This window comes from Antechinus flavipes, chromosome 3 (genome assembly GCF_016432865.1).
Source record: "Antechinus flavipes isolate AdamAnt ecotype Samford, QLD, Australia chromosome 3, AdamAnt_v2, whole genome shotgun sequence".
Classification (NCBI taxonomy): Eukaryota; Metazoa; Chordata; class Mammalia; order Dasyuromorphia; family Dasyuridae; genus Antechinus; species Antechinus flavipes.
Genome location: NC_067400.1, coordinates 241,939,110 through 241,956,361, shown reverse-complemented (window position 1 = coordinate 241,956,361; position 17,252 = coordinate 241,939,110). Strand labels below are relative to the sequence as shown.

General features: G+C 35.1%; 1 long non-coding RNA gene across 1 annotated transcript in view; it reads right to left on the bottom strand.

Annotated features, from left to right (window-relative positions):
* The window catches only part of LOC127553776 (uncharacterized), a 49,198-nt gene that overhangs the window by 1,725 nt on the left and 30,221 nt on the right, over window positions 1–17,252 (bottom strand). The gene's annotated exons all lie outside the window — the stretch shown is intronic.

Sequence of the window (17,252 nt, the reverse complement as noted above, 5' to 3'; positions counted from 1 at the left end):
CTACACATTTTATTTGGGCTGTGCCAATTCTTTGTACCACATCTACTGAATAAGTCAAATCAAAAATTATATTTACATACCCATATGCAAAGCTTGGAGCTGTGGCCAATACATTTTTCCACTCTGGGATGGTTTCACAACACACATCAATTCGTGCATTGGTATAAGAGATATATATTTTTCCAGGTTTTGTCCCAGATAATTGTACTACTCTCTTAATGGCTTTTATTGAAATTCTAGCCACAAGCACTAGGTAAGAAGCAAGACTTTGATCTGGTTGTGCTGGGAGGTTCACTCATTTCACCATACCATCTCCTTAATGAAGGATTGCTGTGGGTGCCTCTTTTGTAACAAAAACTGATGTTTCCAATACTTTTTGAGTTATTCTTTCAGCCATACTAAATAAAGTCAATTCAGTCTCTTTTAGAGTTTCTTGAGCTTCTTTTGTAAGCTGGCATGGTGAATCTAAAGCATTGTCCCTCTCAAAATGTCATATAATGGTGGCAACAACATAACTTTTGAAGATGCTTTTCTTACAGGAGTAAGATCAGCAGCCACATGCATTTGACACATATTAGGGCTATTCTTCATTCCCTAAGGCAAAACTGTCCATTAAAATCCTTTATAAGGCTCAGCTACATTAATGCTGGGCACAGAAAAGACAAATCCCTTCATATCCTCCTTATCTGGAGGGATAGAAAAGAAATAATCCTTAATCCAAAAAGACCATTCCCTAGGCAAATGAGGAGATGGAAACCCAAGCTGAAGAGCTTCCATTGTCTCCATTTGTCCATTTACTTTTCTCGAATCAAACAACATTTTCCATTCCCCAAATTTCTTTTTTATAACAAATTCAGGGGAATTCCAAGAACTTAGAGAAGCTTGTAAATGTCATTGGTTAAATTGCTCCTGTCCTATATCTAATGAATTTTTTCACTTTTTAAGATGTCTCTTCTCCACTGATTGATGGGCAAGCTTTCAACTGTAAAACAAATAAAAACTTTTGTCTTATCTTTAAAATCCCATCTCAAAGAGGTAGCACTATTTTTAGCTAATATAGATCCTTTTATGCCAGACTTATAGATGTTTGCTGTAATCTTTAGCCAATTACTAGACCAGCTGGCACCTCTAATAGCTATATGATCTACACCTGTATCTACCCACCTTTTCAATGGTCTGCCATTCCTATAGATAATGAGTAAAGAACATTCAGCTGTAACAGCTGCAGTCCATAATACCCTGGAATTCTGTTGCTGGGAGTCAAAGTTTGATTAACTATCACCAAATTGTATTCCAAGTATGTGAATCAATAAACCTGATGTTACTTCTCCTCCTGGGCCACAGATCATACATTGTCTATCTATATTAGTGATTGGGACAATAGCTACACATTCCTCAGTTTCCCAAATCAGTATATAGATATTGTCTTATAAGTACACTCAGGGAGTAAGGCAATCAAGCAAACTGTCTGTGGAAGCAAAAGATCTATAAGGTGAACAAAAACAAGTTTCAGCTCCTCAGAGAATCTCCTTGTAGTCCTATAGGTATATAACTCTACTTTCTCTAAATGGAATCTCCTACTCTCACAGGCTTGCTTAGAGACTAATTCAGCAGGTTGGAGTACTGCATTTTCAAAGACTCTCTGAGCACAATAACAATTACTGCCATCAAGGCATCACAAGTCTCTTTTGCTTCAGGTCATGAAGCCTAATCCCACCTTTTGTAATGACAGCATATGGGGCTGAAACTGGTTAGTGGGTAGTGCTGATGATATCATCACCCCTCCCATTTCTCCTCCTCCTCCTTTTCCCACCCATGAAGGCAGAGTTAAGAGAGGAGGGTCAGGAAATGGAAAATTCCCCAAAGACACATGCTTGGTGGTAGGCAGAATTAAAGCCAAAACTGAATTTTGCATATGAAAAGAACCAAACCCCTTCCCATTAGTAGGGTAGTTAGTTCTTTTCTCAGTAAGATGACTACCCCAAATAGATCCCCCTTAAGCAGTAGCAGATGAGATAAATTAATAAAACACTAAAGGGTATTTCTCTAAGTTCCATGTGGTATGTTCACCAACTTTCTGCTTGTTTGTTTTATTTCTTATATTTCTTGGTTTGACTGTTCAAGTTAAAATCTTCCCTAGTTTTAAAACTTGTGGGTTCTTTAACCTACAGTATTCACTTGGTTCTCCCATAATTAACTATAGTAGCTTCTTCTTCCTTCTCAGTTTCAGCCAGTAGGCTGAACTCTTGTTCTTTCTGCTCTAACTGCTGTAATCTTTTTGTCCTTTCTCTAACTCAGCCTATAATTCAACCTGTAATTCTTTTATCTCTTTTTTTATTGTCTGTAATGTGATTTTTCATTTTATTTCTAACTTAACCTTTAATTCTTGTATTTTTTGCTCTATTTAATTGGCATGAGAATAAATGCCTCGGAGATTGAAAGCAAGCTCCCTGATCTTCTTCAGAGGTAATCTTTGTTAAAAGATCATCCATCTGGCTCTTTAACTTATTTACTTGGGCTTCATGTACAACTGTATCCTCGAGCTTGATGGTAAGTAGACTTATACCTAGATCCATTGTTTCTCTGCCTTCCCTCCCAGGTGGGGAACCACCACACCTTCCCAATTAACAGGGTCTGGCAATTTACAGCGCTGCCCCACATTGGACGCCACTTGTGAATGCCCATGATGGCATTCGCTGTTCTTGTGAATACCTTTGTTAATGCCCACTCTTCATTCACTATTGCCAGTCTCTCCTAATTCCCAGGCCATCAGAGAAATCTCCAGTTACTGTCTTTTGCAGTGCTTAAATCAATTTTACCAAATGTATCTCTATGTGAGGTCTTCAGAGATCTCTGGCTACTGTTTTATAGAACAATGGTTTAAATACATAATAGAGTACTCAAGAAAAGCCATGTGCAAGCTCAAGATCTTTTATTCATGTGTTCACATCCTGCCCCTAGCTGACCTCCTGCTGATGGATTCCCAGTCAAAGAGATCTACTTTGACTCTCAGTCAAAGAGATAGAGAGGATGTGAGAGTGATGAAGGGTATGTCTAGCACAAAGTGCTGGGCAGATCATAGATATCTTCTTCAAGCTAAACATTCTCATTCAACAAGAGTGGCAGCCCCAAAGCAAGATGACTATCAAAAAGCTGAATGTCAACAGATTAGAGTGCTTCTCTGTGAATGAATAGTTTGTTGCTAACTTGGAGGAAAAGCTGATGCAACACACAGTTGGCAAAAATGCAGCAGGAAAGGAGTAGGCAGCTTTCAAAGATTTTGTGTGCAATACCATATTTACTCCTCCGAGCCAGAACACTTGCAAATATCAAGAATGGTTTGATGAAAATGGTGGGGAAATTCAGAGGGTTCTGAAAAATAAACGATAAAATAAGACTTCCAGAGGGTTTACCAACAGGACAATTCATCCATCTCTAAGAAGAGAGCATTTAAATTTATCAAAAGTGAAGTGCAAGCACAGCTCAGAGAGATACAAGATTTGGGGCTCAATAAGAGGGCAAATGAGTAATAACAATCCAAAGCACTTTCATGATGCCTTAAAGTTATTAGTGGGTCAAAGACCTGTAATATATCTCAATTATTCAGTGCTGATGAAGCCAGTGATTAGTGAGAAAAACATGATTCTGGAAAGACGGACTGAACATTTCCACAGTGGTTTCAACAGATTACCATCAATTAATGCCAAAGCCATTGGTTGCTTACTTCAGATTGAAGTCACTTCTTCACTAATCAAACTTCCAAATAAAGAAGAGGTTTTGAATGCCATTAGGCTTCTGTCATATGGCAAAGCTCTTGGTACTGATTCTATTCCAGCTTAGATATATAAGGCAGAAGACTCACTTTTCATTCAAAAGTTGAATGAATATTTGATAAAAACTGCTGGGATAACTGGAAATTAGTATGGCAGAAATTAGGCAAGGACCCACACTTAACACCATATACCAAGATAAGATCAAAATGGGTCCATGACCTAGGCATAAAGAACGAGATTATAAATAAATTAGAGGAACATAGGATAGTTTGTCTCTCAGACTTGTGGAGGAGAAAGAAATTTGTGACCAAAGATGAACTAGAGACCATTACCGATCACAAAATAGAAAATTTTGATTATATCAAATTAAAAAGCCTTTGTACAAACAGAACGAATGCAAACAAGATTAGTAGGGAAGCAACAAACTGGGAAAACATCTTTACAATTAAAGGTTCTGATAAAGGCCTCATTTCCAAAATATATAGAGAACTGACTCAAATTTATAAAAAATCAAGCCATTCTCCAATTGATAAATGGTCAAAGGATATGAACAGACAATTTTCAGATGAAGAAATTGAAACTATTACCACTCACATGAAAGAGTGTTCCAAATCACTATTGATCAGAGAAATGCAAATTAAGACAACTCTGAGATATCACTACATACCTGTCAGATTGGCTAAGATGATAGGAAAAAATAATGATGAATGTTGGAGGGGATGCAGGAAAACGGGGACACTGATGCATTGTTGGTGGAGTTATGAACGAATCCAGCCATTCTGGAGAGCAATCTGGAATTATGCCAAAAAAATTATCAAATTGTGCATACCCTTTGATCCAGCAGTGTTTCTATTGGGCTTATACCCCAAAGAGATACTAAAAAAGGGAAAGGGACCTGTATGTGCCAAAATGTTTGCAGCAGCTCTGTTTGTAGTGGCTAGAAACTGGAAAATGAATGGATGCCCATCAATTGGAGAATGGTTGGGTAAATTGTGGTATATGAATGTTATGGAATATTATTGCTCTGTAAGGAATGACCAGCAGGATGAATACAGAGAGGCTTGGAGAGACCTACATGGACTGATGCTAAGTGAGATGAGCAGAACCAGGAGATCATTATACACTTCGACAACGATATTGTATGAGGATGTATTCTGATGGAAGTGGATTTCTATGACAAAGAGACCTAACTGAGTTTCAATGGATAAATGATGGACAGAAACAGCTACACCCAAAGAAAGAACACTGGGAAATGAATGTGAACTATTTGCATTTTTGATTTTCTTCCCGAGTTATTTTTACCTTATGAATCCAATTCTACCTGTGCAGCGGGAGAACTGTTCGGTTCTGCAAATATGTATTGTATCTAGGATATACTGCAACATATTTAACATATATAGGACTGCTTGCCATTTTGGGGTGGGGGGGTGGAGGGAGGGAGGGGAAAAAACGAAACATAAGCGAGTGCAAGGGATAATGTTGTAAAAAAAATTATCCTGGCATGGGATTCTGTCAATACAAAGTTATTATTAAATAAAATAAAATTTAAAATTTAATTTAAAAAAAAAAGTTGAATGAAATCTTTCAGATGATGTGACAAGAGGAGATTATCCCCTAGGAGTCCAAATATATCTCTGCTGTCCATCTCTATAAAGGAAAAGAAAAAGAGATGAAGGTCTCTCTCTTTTTCATTGACTGCAAGATTTTTGCCAGAGTCTTCCTTAATAGGTCAATTCTTCACCTAAAGGATGGTTATTGACCAGTGTGGCTTCAAAAAAAACAGTGTGGCTTCAAAAAAGGCCAAGAAGTGATCAATATGGTGTTTGCTGCCTGACAACTCCAGGAAAAATGTCAGGAGCAAAACAGAGGTCCGTATACAATGTTCATTGATCTGACCAATGCCTTTGATGAGCCCTAAAATGTGGTTTCCCAGAGAAGTTCATCAGAATTGTATGCCATTCCAGAATGACATGCTTGTATGAGTTGTATGTAATACATGATGGTCTTGTACTTTCCCAGTCATAGAATGAAGCAGTTCTGTGTGTTTGCTACCATGGTCTTTAGCATGATGTTTTCAGCAATGTTGTCAGACACCTTTAAGGAGGTTGAAAATGGCATCAAGTTCACCCCACTGATTTTAAATTTTTTAATTTGGAAAAGCTATAAGTCAAGACTTAAGGGGAGCAGGGAGAGTTAGTATATCATTTTTTTGGTTACAGAAGATTGTGCATTCCAAATGTTCATATCAACTATTTGTGCATAATCTATAACAGAGTCTTTTGAGCTCATACTGGTCTGATCATACACTATGACCCCAACATAATGATGCCATTTTGGTACTCTTCAAGCACAAAGGACAAAAACCATAATGATCAAATCTAATAAATTATAATAGATTAAGAAGTGTGAGTGAGATTCTGTGTAGAATTTACAGGTGTTGGTTTCAGCTAAGCTTTCCTAGTGACCAAGTTTCTTTTTATCTACACAGCTAAACTTTTCTATTAAAAGTCCCTATTGGTTTAGTTGTAGGTGATATACTGTATTATAGTCATAGTTATTCCACAGTCAAGTTATTCTATGACCAAGTCACATGATGATGGAAAATACTCTGAGGTTTTCTCACCTAAGTTCCCCATTCCCATGGAACTTCCCTGTTCTTGTCAAGAATGGTTACATGAGATGGGCTTCCAAGATGACAATGGAAAATCCAAAGATGCCCCAACTAATCAGAATGTAAATCATGCCATTGGGAAAAGAGACATGTAAATCACTACTATATTTCTCAATTTAGAATTCAACTTCCTCCTTTATTATTATGTCTCCCATTTTGATGTTCCACAAAATTGCTGTGTTCTGGGTCCTTGCACTAACTGAGGTGGTCAAGAACCCTTAACTGGCAAACTGCTAGCAAATGCTAATTATTGCTTACAGGTTTTTGTTTGACTTTCTCTCATTTACAGATTTCTATTGTGAGTACACCTTCCCTGCAACTGATAATCTTTCAGAGTTGTCCTTATCACAGAGAAATTAGATTGCTTTCCCAGAGATACTCATTCTGCAAGTTATCAGAAGAATTCAAACCCAGATCATCTTCCTTATCTAGCCAGCTCTATATATACCATAATATATATCTTTTTTACCAAAAAAAAAAAAAAAAAAGAACAATAAATAAAATAAAAATTTAAATAACAATGACAATAAGTGGAGGGGGAAGGCAGGAACTCATAGAGTGCTCCCAAATTCTTTTCCAAAAAACCTTAAGATAATGTCTCAAATGAATTTGAAGGGATAGAGCCAACAAAAGTTTGGGGCAAAATAATTTCCAACCCAAGACAACTTAGAAGAACTTAGAAGATAGGCAGGAAGTCTTTCACATGAATGGGAGAATAACCTTCAGTCTAGCTGCAGGTAATATGTGACAAGCTAGCAGCAGATGTTGTTAGCAACTTCTGAGAATTCAGCTTACAGATAGTAAAAACAGTTGTATTTTTAAAATACAACTGAAAGCTTATGAAAGCTTATGATTGTATTGGACAACTAACTGGTCAGAAGAATATGGGATTCCTTTTTTGCACTGTGCATATGCAAATCTGAGAAGTCTTGGGTCACAGTCATAGGTGAGGGGGGAACACTAGCACCTCTAGAGCTTATAAATATGGTGAGTGCGGGGGGAGGGGGGAGGGGGAAGGAGGAAGAGGGAGAGAAGGAAGAGGAGGGGGAGGGGGGAAGGGAGAAACCTGTTCACAGTTGCAGAGCAGAAAAAAGTCCTAGGTCACTCAGAGACCAGAGCACAGGACACAAGTAAACCTCTCCTCAGATAATAATGCTTTGAAAGAACTGAAAGCTTATGAAATCCCAGAACAAGCTCTAAAAACAGTTGTATTTTTAAAAAAATAAAAAGAAGAAGTTAGGGAAAGTGCCACCACCACCCCAGGAACAGATTTAATAAGAAAGTTACAAGTCAAAAATAAACTGGGAAAAAAAGAGCAAAAAACAACCAAAAAAAGAAGACTCTGACCATAAAAAGATACTATAATGATAGGGAAGATCAAAACAAAAACTCAGAAGAAGACAACAAAGTTTAAAATGGTACCTCCAAAGCATCAAAGAAAAATGTGAATTACTTTTCAGGCTAAAAGAAAATTGAAGGAGTTCAAAGAGGGGTTTAAAACTCAAATAAAAGTGACAGAGAAAAAATAGGAAATGACAGGGATGCAAGAAAAATATGAAAAAAAAAGTCAACATCTTGGTAAAGGAGGCACAAAAACATGGAAGATAATAATATCTTGAAAAGCAAATAGGTCAAATGGTAAAAGAAGAAAATCCATTGATGAGAAAAATTCCTTAAAAACCACTGGTACAAAAATTTACTGGGAAAAAAGAACTTTAAAAGTAGAATAAACCACATGAGGAAAAGTGGTACAAAAACTCACTGAAGAAAAAGATTTTCTTAAAAATTAGATTTGGGCAACTGAAAGCTAATGACTATACAAAAAAAAAAAAAAAAGATAAATAAAATCAAAAAAATGAAAAAATAGAAGAAAATGTGAAATATTTCATTGGAAAAATAATGGACTAGGAAAAAACAAACTGATCTGGCCAGAAAATCATTTAAAAATTATTGGATCACCTGAAAGCTACAATCCAAAAAAAAAAAAAAAAAAAGCCTGAATTCTATCTTTCAAGAAATTATAAAGGGAAATTATGCTTGAGTTGCCCTATTGTGCATTTATTATCATCATTATTATAATTTTGTATGTTTTATTTTCCCAATTGCAGGTAAAAATAATTTCAACATTCATTTAAAAAATTTTGTGGTCCTGTATAACCTATGTCAAATTACTTGTCTTCTCAATGAAGTGGGGGAAGAGGGAATAAAAGAAGTTGGAACAAAAGATTTTAAAATGTTTTAACTGTTTTTACACATAATTGGGCAAAAATGAAATATTGAACAAAAAAAATCTATTCTAAATTATTTCCTTCCCTTTCCCCTTTTCCCCATCCTTGAGAAGAAAAGCAATTCATTTGGAGTCATTCAAAATATATTTTCATATTAATCCTGTTTTGAAAGAAACTACAAATTCCCCCCCCAAAAAAAAACAATAAGAAAAATAAAGTTTAAAAATAGTATGCTTTGAACTGCACTCAAATTCCATCATTTCTTTCTCTGGAAGTGAATTGCATTTTTCATTATAAATCCTTTGAAATTGTTTTGAATCAATGTATTTCTAAGAATAACTGTTATTCACCTATTATACAATATTAGTGTTACTGCTTACAATGTACTCCTAATTCTACTTATTTCATCTATATCAGTTCATATCCATCTTTCTAGCTTTTTCTGAAATCATGCTACTTGTCATTTCTTATTGTGCAATAGTATTCCTCCATATGCCACAACTTATGCAGCCATTTTCCAACTGATTGGCATCCTCTTAATTTCTAAGTCTTTATGACCACTAAAAGAGCTGTAATAAAATTTTTGTACATTTTCCCCCTTTTTTTTTTTCAAAATTCTGTTTGGGATACAGACTTAAGAGTGGCAGTGTTAGATCAAAGGGTATGTATTGTTTCATAGCCCTTTGGAAATAGATCCAAATTTCTGTCCAAAATGATTGCATTAGTCTACAACTCCATCAAGAGCACATTAATAGCTCAGTTTTCCCACATACCTTCCAACATTTGTTATATTCCTTTTCTGTCACATTAGCCAATTTAAGAGGTATGGGGTGATACCTTAAAGTTATTTTAATTTGTATTTCTCTAATCAATGATTTAAAGCATTTTTTTTCTTTCTGACTATAGATAGTTTTGATTACTTGATCTGAAAACTCCCTGTTCATAGCCTTTGACCATTATTACAATTAATGATAAATGTTATAGATGTAGAAATAACTTTGGCAACTGATTGGACAGATGAGGTAAGCGATTAATATGTAAATATATCTTACATGATAGCACATGCATAAACTAAATGAAAATGTCTACCATCTTTGAAAGAGGAAAGGGAACAGAGAGAAAGAAAAAAATGTGGAACTCAAAATCTTATAAAAATGAATGCTAAAAACGTTCTTAATGTGTAATTGGGGGAAAATAACATACTATTTTTAAAAACGTATTTTCTCCTTACCTCATATTTCACCTCTGATATTAATATCACACACTAGCTTCTATAGTATTTCCTAGGATATTCTGGATAGACAAAATAATGTCTAACAATGGCAACTAGTCATAGAGCATCAAGAGCAAGTATTTTACTAATTGTTTTTCTTGTCTTAGAAAAAATAGAGGAGCTGGGTTGCTGATCTCTGTTAATCTTGGTATTTCTATCAGAAAAAAATTATGACCATACCAAAAGACCTGGAGCTCAGTAAAATTTCAAAGAAAAGATGTTTTCTATACCTCTATCTAGTTTCCCTTAATATTATACTGAAAGCAGAGGTGTGGGAATTTTTAATTAGGCCTGCAGAAAGAGAAAAATATCTAACACAAAAATGAATTTCCAGCAACTGGAAATTCATTTTTGTGTTAGATATTTTTTAGTTAGTTACTGTTCCACCTGAGTGGGAAAAAATATTTGATTACAGAGGAGTCTTCTGGGTGTCTCTTTAAGATATTTAAAAAGAGCTAATATTATTTTTAATTCTTTAGGTCAATTTTACAAACAAACTTTCTAGCTACCTCCTTTACTTTGACTAGCTATTTTTGAAAAATTGGCTATAATTAAACAAATTTTTAATAAGGTTCTATAATTTACAGAGCAATTTTCTAGATATTGGACATATTCAGATGAAATAATATCATTCCAGTCTTCCAAAAGTTTACTAATAGAATTAAAATCTAGTAATAATTCACATATATAAATAACTGTAATACAAGATAGACTATAGTTCTTGCCTTGCATAGTTCTTATATTTTCTTTCAAATGATATACCTACATCCTTGAAAATTTTCCCATAATATGGCTAATATAATATGTAGTCATGGAATTGTTCTTTTTATTTGCAACCTAAAAACTTTAATTCTAATATGTTTTACATAACTTAATAGATATATTGAATATGAGTGAAGGAGAATTGGAAGGAGGACAATTTGGAAGTAAAAGATTTTTTTTTTTAATTTAAAAAGAGGATACAGTCTATCAAAATGAAACCTACGTTTTCAGTGTAGTGCTACATAAGATATGATTTACATTATACTGACATCTGGTGGACAGATAATTAATTTTCCTTGTGATAACTTTTTTAATGGAAAAGATCTTGTAGGACTGCTTTGACTATGTACTTTACAACTGTGTACTTAACAATTCCTTTACATTTTAGTTTTCAATGCTATAACTAAAACATTTACCATTTTCCTTGGGCAGCTTTTCTTAAAATCTTATTAAAATCTCTTTGGATGTATTTTTGCTTTTCTCCCTGTCTTGATTTTATTACTTTGCTACTTAGTTATAAATTCTGTACTGCATAAGATTATTTACTTCTCCTTTCCTGGGGTAAAGGGTAAAAGTTGGAGATAAGTAAAATGGTCATTTTGACATATATTAAAGTGTTTAATAAAGCATTTCAGGACGATGTGTATAACTCCTAGGGAAGAGATAGCAATAATCCTAAAGCTACCTGGCCTAGGGAGTACCACAGTGCCTTAAAGTTGTCAAATAACAATCTGTTGGTCAATAATAATGAAGTTTTTAAGACAATCTAAGCCATGAAATTCAATAGTAGATTGCAACTCTACTTCTAAGCCCAAGATTCAATTCTTAACTCCACTTCTAAGACTACTCTGCAATTCTACCTTTATTTCATAAAATTAGCATATCAGTGACATGAAGCACCTGATCTTTCTATTTTATTTATTTTCTTGCTCCTGGTTCTTTGCTAAATTCTTTTGGAACTTATCTCACTACAATTGGTATTACAATTATAATAAACTTTGCCTCTTGACTTGGAGATGAGCATAAGCCTGCAAATTCTTTTGAGACATATCACAATACCAGTCAAGAGCCGCAACCTTTTAGGGAATTCCTTTGAACCCCAACAAGTATACAATTTGGTTTATTCTTCTAAATAGTACTACAAAATGACTCCTTTTTTATTGAAATTCCTCATCTTTTCAGTAATAGCCTACATTTTTTTCCTTACTTATTTTCTATCGGTATTTTACCTAAAAATTTTCACTAAAATTATATTATCCTATGTGTCATGTAGCAAGTGGGATTTACGAGGATATAAATTACTATTCCTTCCTTTGCGAAAATGATCCTAAAAAAATATAAGATGAAATTGCAAGACTTGAAGAATTATACAAAAGAATTTCTTTACACTACTACAATTACAATCAAAACCAATCTGATTCTAATTGACCATCAATAGGTCCTAGGCCAAAGCCCATTTCAACATTGTTTGCACATTGATTGACTCAGATTGAATGTAAATAGCAGTCATTTCTGATTTTGCCCAAACCCTAAGGGTCTTCCGCTCACAGATTTATTTATTTAGGTTTTTTTTTGGTGGGGGGATTAGGTGAAAGAGGAGGTTCTTTTCCTCAAATGCTACCTAACCTCAATCACTCAATGGATGCAGCCTCAAACAAACTGAGACCTGTTGAAGACCTTAGCTTAAAAAGGCCTAGGTCTCTCATTTCAACCAAGGCGTCTCCAGTTGTCTTGATCTACATCTTGCCACTGGACCCAAATAGCTTTGGAGGGGAAAGTGAGGCAGGTGACCTTGCACAGCTCTCTCTCACTTAAATCCAATTCTCTTGTATGTCATTACCTCCCTGAAATCACAGTCCCCTTCAAGAACAAAGGAGAAACAACAACAACAAAAATATAGTCCTAATACAAGTTTTTATTACTTCTCATATAGATTATTATACAAGTCTCTTTAAGGAGCCTGCTTGATTCTTATATCAGCCTGCTAACTAGTTTCACATATTCTATGGTATTGTTATCATCAAATTTTTACTAAGTGCAGGAGTTTCCTCACATATAACTTTCCTCCCCCAAACAAGGGGGACCTCAAGTTAATTGAGGAATTTAAGCTATGCAGATCTACTACGTTCATGACTGTCTTCTGCATTATCAAATCTACTCAGGATATGGATACAGCTTTGAAGAAGGGACCCCAAAACTCTAAAACTGCTTGAAGGCAAAAATCTTCAACTCTGCCTCATAGTCAAAAGGGACCCCACCCGAGGGAAACAAGATGAACAATTTCATTCTATTATCTAAGTGGGGTTGGTTCAGTCCTGAGCTAAAAGAATTCCAACTCTATTCAACTAAAGAAACTCATTCAATTATACTCAAATTCCAGCTTAAGCTGAAACCCAGTTTGTAGACAGAGTCAACTTGGAATTCCACTCACTAGCGCCCTTCAGCTTGTAGCCAAAACTATTATAAAAGAGCCAATCTAAAATCCTGTCTTTGCAGAGGTTCTAAACATGCCATGTATGCCAAGGAGGCCTCTTCCCACTGGAAAATATTTTCCAGTGCTATCCTCTTTTTATCTTCACCTATTTCCCTAATGAGACTTTATGCCTCTCTGTCAGGATTTCTAAACTTACTTCCCAATCCCTATAATAAACTCTTTTATCAATCTAGGTTTGGGGGTTTGTAAATTCCTTTACAGAGAATCTCTGTGCTGCCAGAAGGGGGTTCCCCAAAACTCCCTACCCTTGCACCAAATCCCAAAAGGGTGAAGGGGAGCCAAACCTCTCCATTTGATCCCCTGAACTCCGAACCTGCCACTAGACCTTATCATTTAACTCCCTGACCACCAGAAACCCTAAATCCATTTGGTTTCCTACTAAACATTTGGTTTCCTACTAAAGGGAACCCAAAAACCTAAACCTCATATTTTTGGTTCCCATACCAGGAACCCCCAAAACCAGATTTCATCTCATCAGTTTTATAAATGGAGATCCTGAAGAGACTATATAAAAATTGCTTCCCCTTTCTGCTATTTCCCACCTTTCTATTCTTTTTTGGTTAGAGACATGTAATAGATTCTTTTTTCCTTATAAATTATATTCTGCCTTGGAAAAATACACACCATAAAGAAACAAACCTTTCTAATACATTAAACAGTCTCCATAAAGTATGAGAGGGGAGTGACAATCTAAAATTGAATTTTAATTTTTTTTAAATTTTAAAAACTAGTAAATTCTCTGATTCCAAGCTTCAGTATATAACTAGTATTTACAGAATGCCTTTATTTAACAATAATATTGGGCGGGGGGGGGGGGGGGGGGGGGGGGAGAAGAGATTTAATTTGGGAATCAGAAGGCAAAAGTTTGAATTCTGCTCTTTAGTTCCTTTTAAAAAAATAAGCCTACAGACTGATGAAGATAAATAATTTAAATGTAAATTTATCACTAGACCCAGTAGAGGTAATTCCTTAAGGCTTTTGCCTTAAGTAAAGCAAAAGGAAGGAATGAGGAAGAGGGTCAGGAGGAAGTCTGGTGTTATCAGTGCTTAAATATAGACCTTTTCCAATTAAGCCTGCTGGGGCAACCCTAAAAACAATTATAACACAAAATATATACAAAAAAAATGAATAAAAGTCACAACAGTATTGAGAGAGATTCAAGGAAGCTAAGATTCATTTCCAAATTATAATGTAAAGAAAGAATTTATGAAAAAAAAAAACAAAACTAAACAGAATGTTATAATAGGAAAAAAGTATATTGAAGTAGGGACAGGTTCAGAGGGAGTGAATTTTAAAGCTGGACCAAAGAGTCCCTCCCTGCTTAAATTTTCTGTATATATGCCATATTTACCAATCTGTTAGAGTAAAGGAAGAGATAACTGCTGAAATATATGTGAGAGCTTTATATCTCAGAAAGTAGCATGCTAAAAATCATAAATTGATTTTTTAATTGAAGGTATGCCTTTCAGTTGAGGAATAGTTGAATAAGCAGTGGTACACAATTTTGATAAAATGCTATTGTGTTATACAAAATGATGATGAGATGCTTTCAGAAAAACCTGAGAAGATGTATACAATTTGATAAAAAGTGAAATTGATGTGGTATAGCTTTTAGAAAGGATATAGCAATAACCCTAAGGCCAACTGGCCTTGGGAGTGCTGTAGTTCTGCAAACATTGCTGGCTGTTGCATAACCACATGTTGGTCAGTGATAAAGTTTCTGAGACAATAATGAGGTGCATACCAGCCCTCATCAATTGCACTTCGAAGTCATAAAATTAGTATTACAGTAATGTTCTGGTTCTTTGCTAACTTCTTTTGAAATTTAGCCTGCTTTAACTGGCATTACAATTATAATTAACTTTGCCCCTTGACTTGGAGATGAGTCTGAGCCTGAAAATTCTTTTGAGACACCTCAAGACAGAAGTCTGGAACCCCAACCTTTTGGAGGTCCTCCTTGAATCCCCAAAAAAATGAACTGAATTTGAACACTGTACAGAATAAAAAGTTAATCAACTTAACAATCCGATATAATTCCAAAGGAAGGTTTCATGATAAAAAATGCTATCCACTTCCAGAGAGAGAGTTCATTAGAACTCTGAATATAAATTGAAACACATTGTTTTTCACTTCCTTCATTTTTCTTGGATTTTTCTTGTTTGTAGCATAGCTAATATGGAAATATGTTTTACATGACTTCATATAACAAATGGGTATTATATTGTTTGATTTCTCAATATGCAGGAGGGAAAGAAATGAATGGGATAAAGTTAGTGAAGATGTGTTATGGGAATATGGCTTTGATCTGTGCCCTAATTGTGACTTGAGACTTTGTAATAACAAGTTGAGCTATAGCTAAAAAGCTGCAGGTGTCTGATTGTCTTGAATGAATTCCCCCTCCCCTCCACTTCTTAGTGTGTGGTATGGCAAATCCAATTTATAAATACTCTGAGATATCTCAAATGAAGCATAAAAACATTTATTCTTAGCAACTTGCAAGAAGCAAACATCTCCAGACTGGACTCCAGACCTGTTTAGAGAGGTTAATTTCCACAGAGATTGAAATGAGTTATTTAGTCATGACCACAAGAATAATGTTTGGAAGTAATATGAACTTGTTAAATTTTGACTTGAATTTCACGATGGTCAGTTTTACAACTGTTTACCCTATTTCATTTCCCAGATAAATTAAATCTCACTCTACCTTAGTTAATGATTTTATAAGAAACCATATAATCCCCTCACAAAGAGATTTGTTTAGAGGTTAAGTAATCCATTAAACTAGGATAACCAAGGAGGCTCCTTTATCTCAAGCTTCCTCAACAAATAGAGATTACCCAGTTTGCAGATCCTTTTGAATGTCTCCAGGTCATTAATTAGTTAGCTTCTTCTAAGAAGTTAAGTAGTCCAGGATATCAGATATTTCTACTAGAGGAGCAGGTCTTTGTTCTCCTTTCCAGAATCTTAATGATTAACAGACCCTTGAAAGTGGATCTGGAATTATCAAGTGAGAGGTTTAGGTTTTGGGGTTCTCTTCAAAATGGCTTTCTTGGGAAGTTTGTTACATTCATTAATTAGCATTTAAGTACCTAAAGGGCAAAGAATTTGTCATTTATTAGTATTCTTTTGTTTCTGGGATAAATTTCCTTATTTAGAGTGTAAACCTGGACTCCCTCCCTCAGATAATGGAAGAAAAATGGGGGAGGGGGAGAAAGGGGAGTAGCTTTTGGTTAGGGTTTATATAATCTTGTATTTTGCAGTTTGCTCTTTGCACTCCTCTATTGGTACTTTGTCTGTTAGGAGCTGCCCTTTCTCACAAGATCATAATAAATCCTTTTTTTTTCCTCTTTTTACCTTGAAAGTGTCTTGATTTAAATTTGGGTAAGGATTGCTGTCCTACACAGTTGTAGCACTGAATGCTAGTCACATATCAGAGATATAATATAGGACATTTCCTGTTTGTGAGGGGTCTCTCCAATACTGAATGCTTGGATAGGTGCCCTCCAAAGAGTTCTCCAGTGGTCCTTGAACTAGGTTTGGAAACTTCCACTCTGAGTAAATTCCCAAAGAGAAATAATCAGAAAAAGTAAAAACAGAAGTGGGTTAGAAAAGATAGAAGATTAATTCAGCTCAAGAGATAAGACAGCAGAGAAAATTTTGAAAAGAGGTTAAGATAATGTGAATCTTAGGAAAGGAACAACCCAGATAAGCAAGCAACTGTTGAGATAGGGGAGAGACTCTAAGTGGATAAGAGAACTTTCTTTTTGCTAAGAACTGGCGAGCTGCTTAGGTAACTGGAATTGGGGTTGGGAGAATTTAAGTGGTTAGAATCTGTGAAAGGCTCCTATTTCCCTTTGATATTGGGAAGTTCTAAGTAGTTTGTGTCCATAAGGGTTACCCATTTTCCTTTGGTAAGTTTAGATGAGTCCTTCATCACAATCTAAGATAGCTGGTTCTAAAAATCTATGTAGTGTCCGAGGAAGATAGTCCTTTAGGAATAATGGGGATGAAGTATCAAAATGAAGTATAGGGATTAAATAGTATTGTTTTA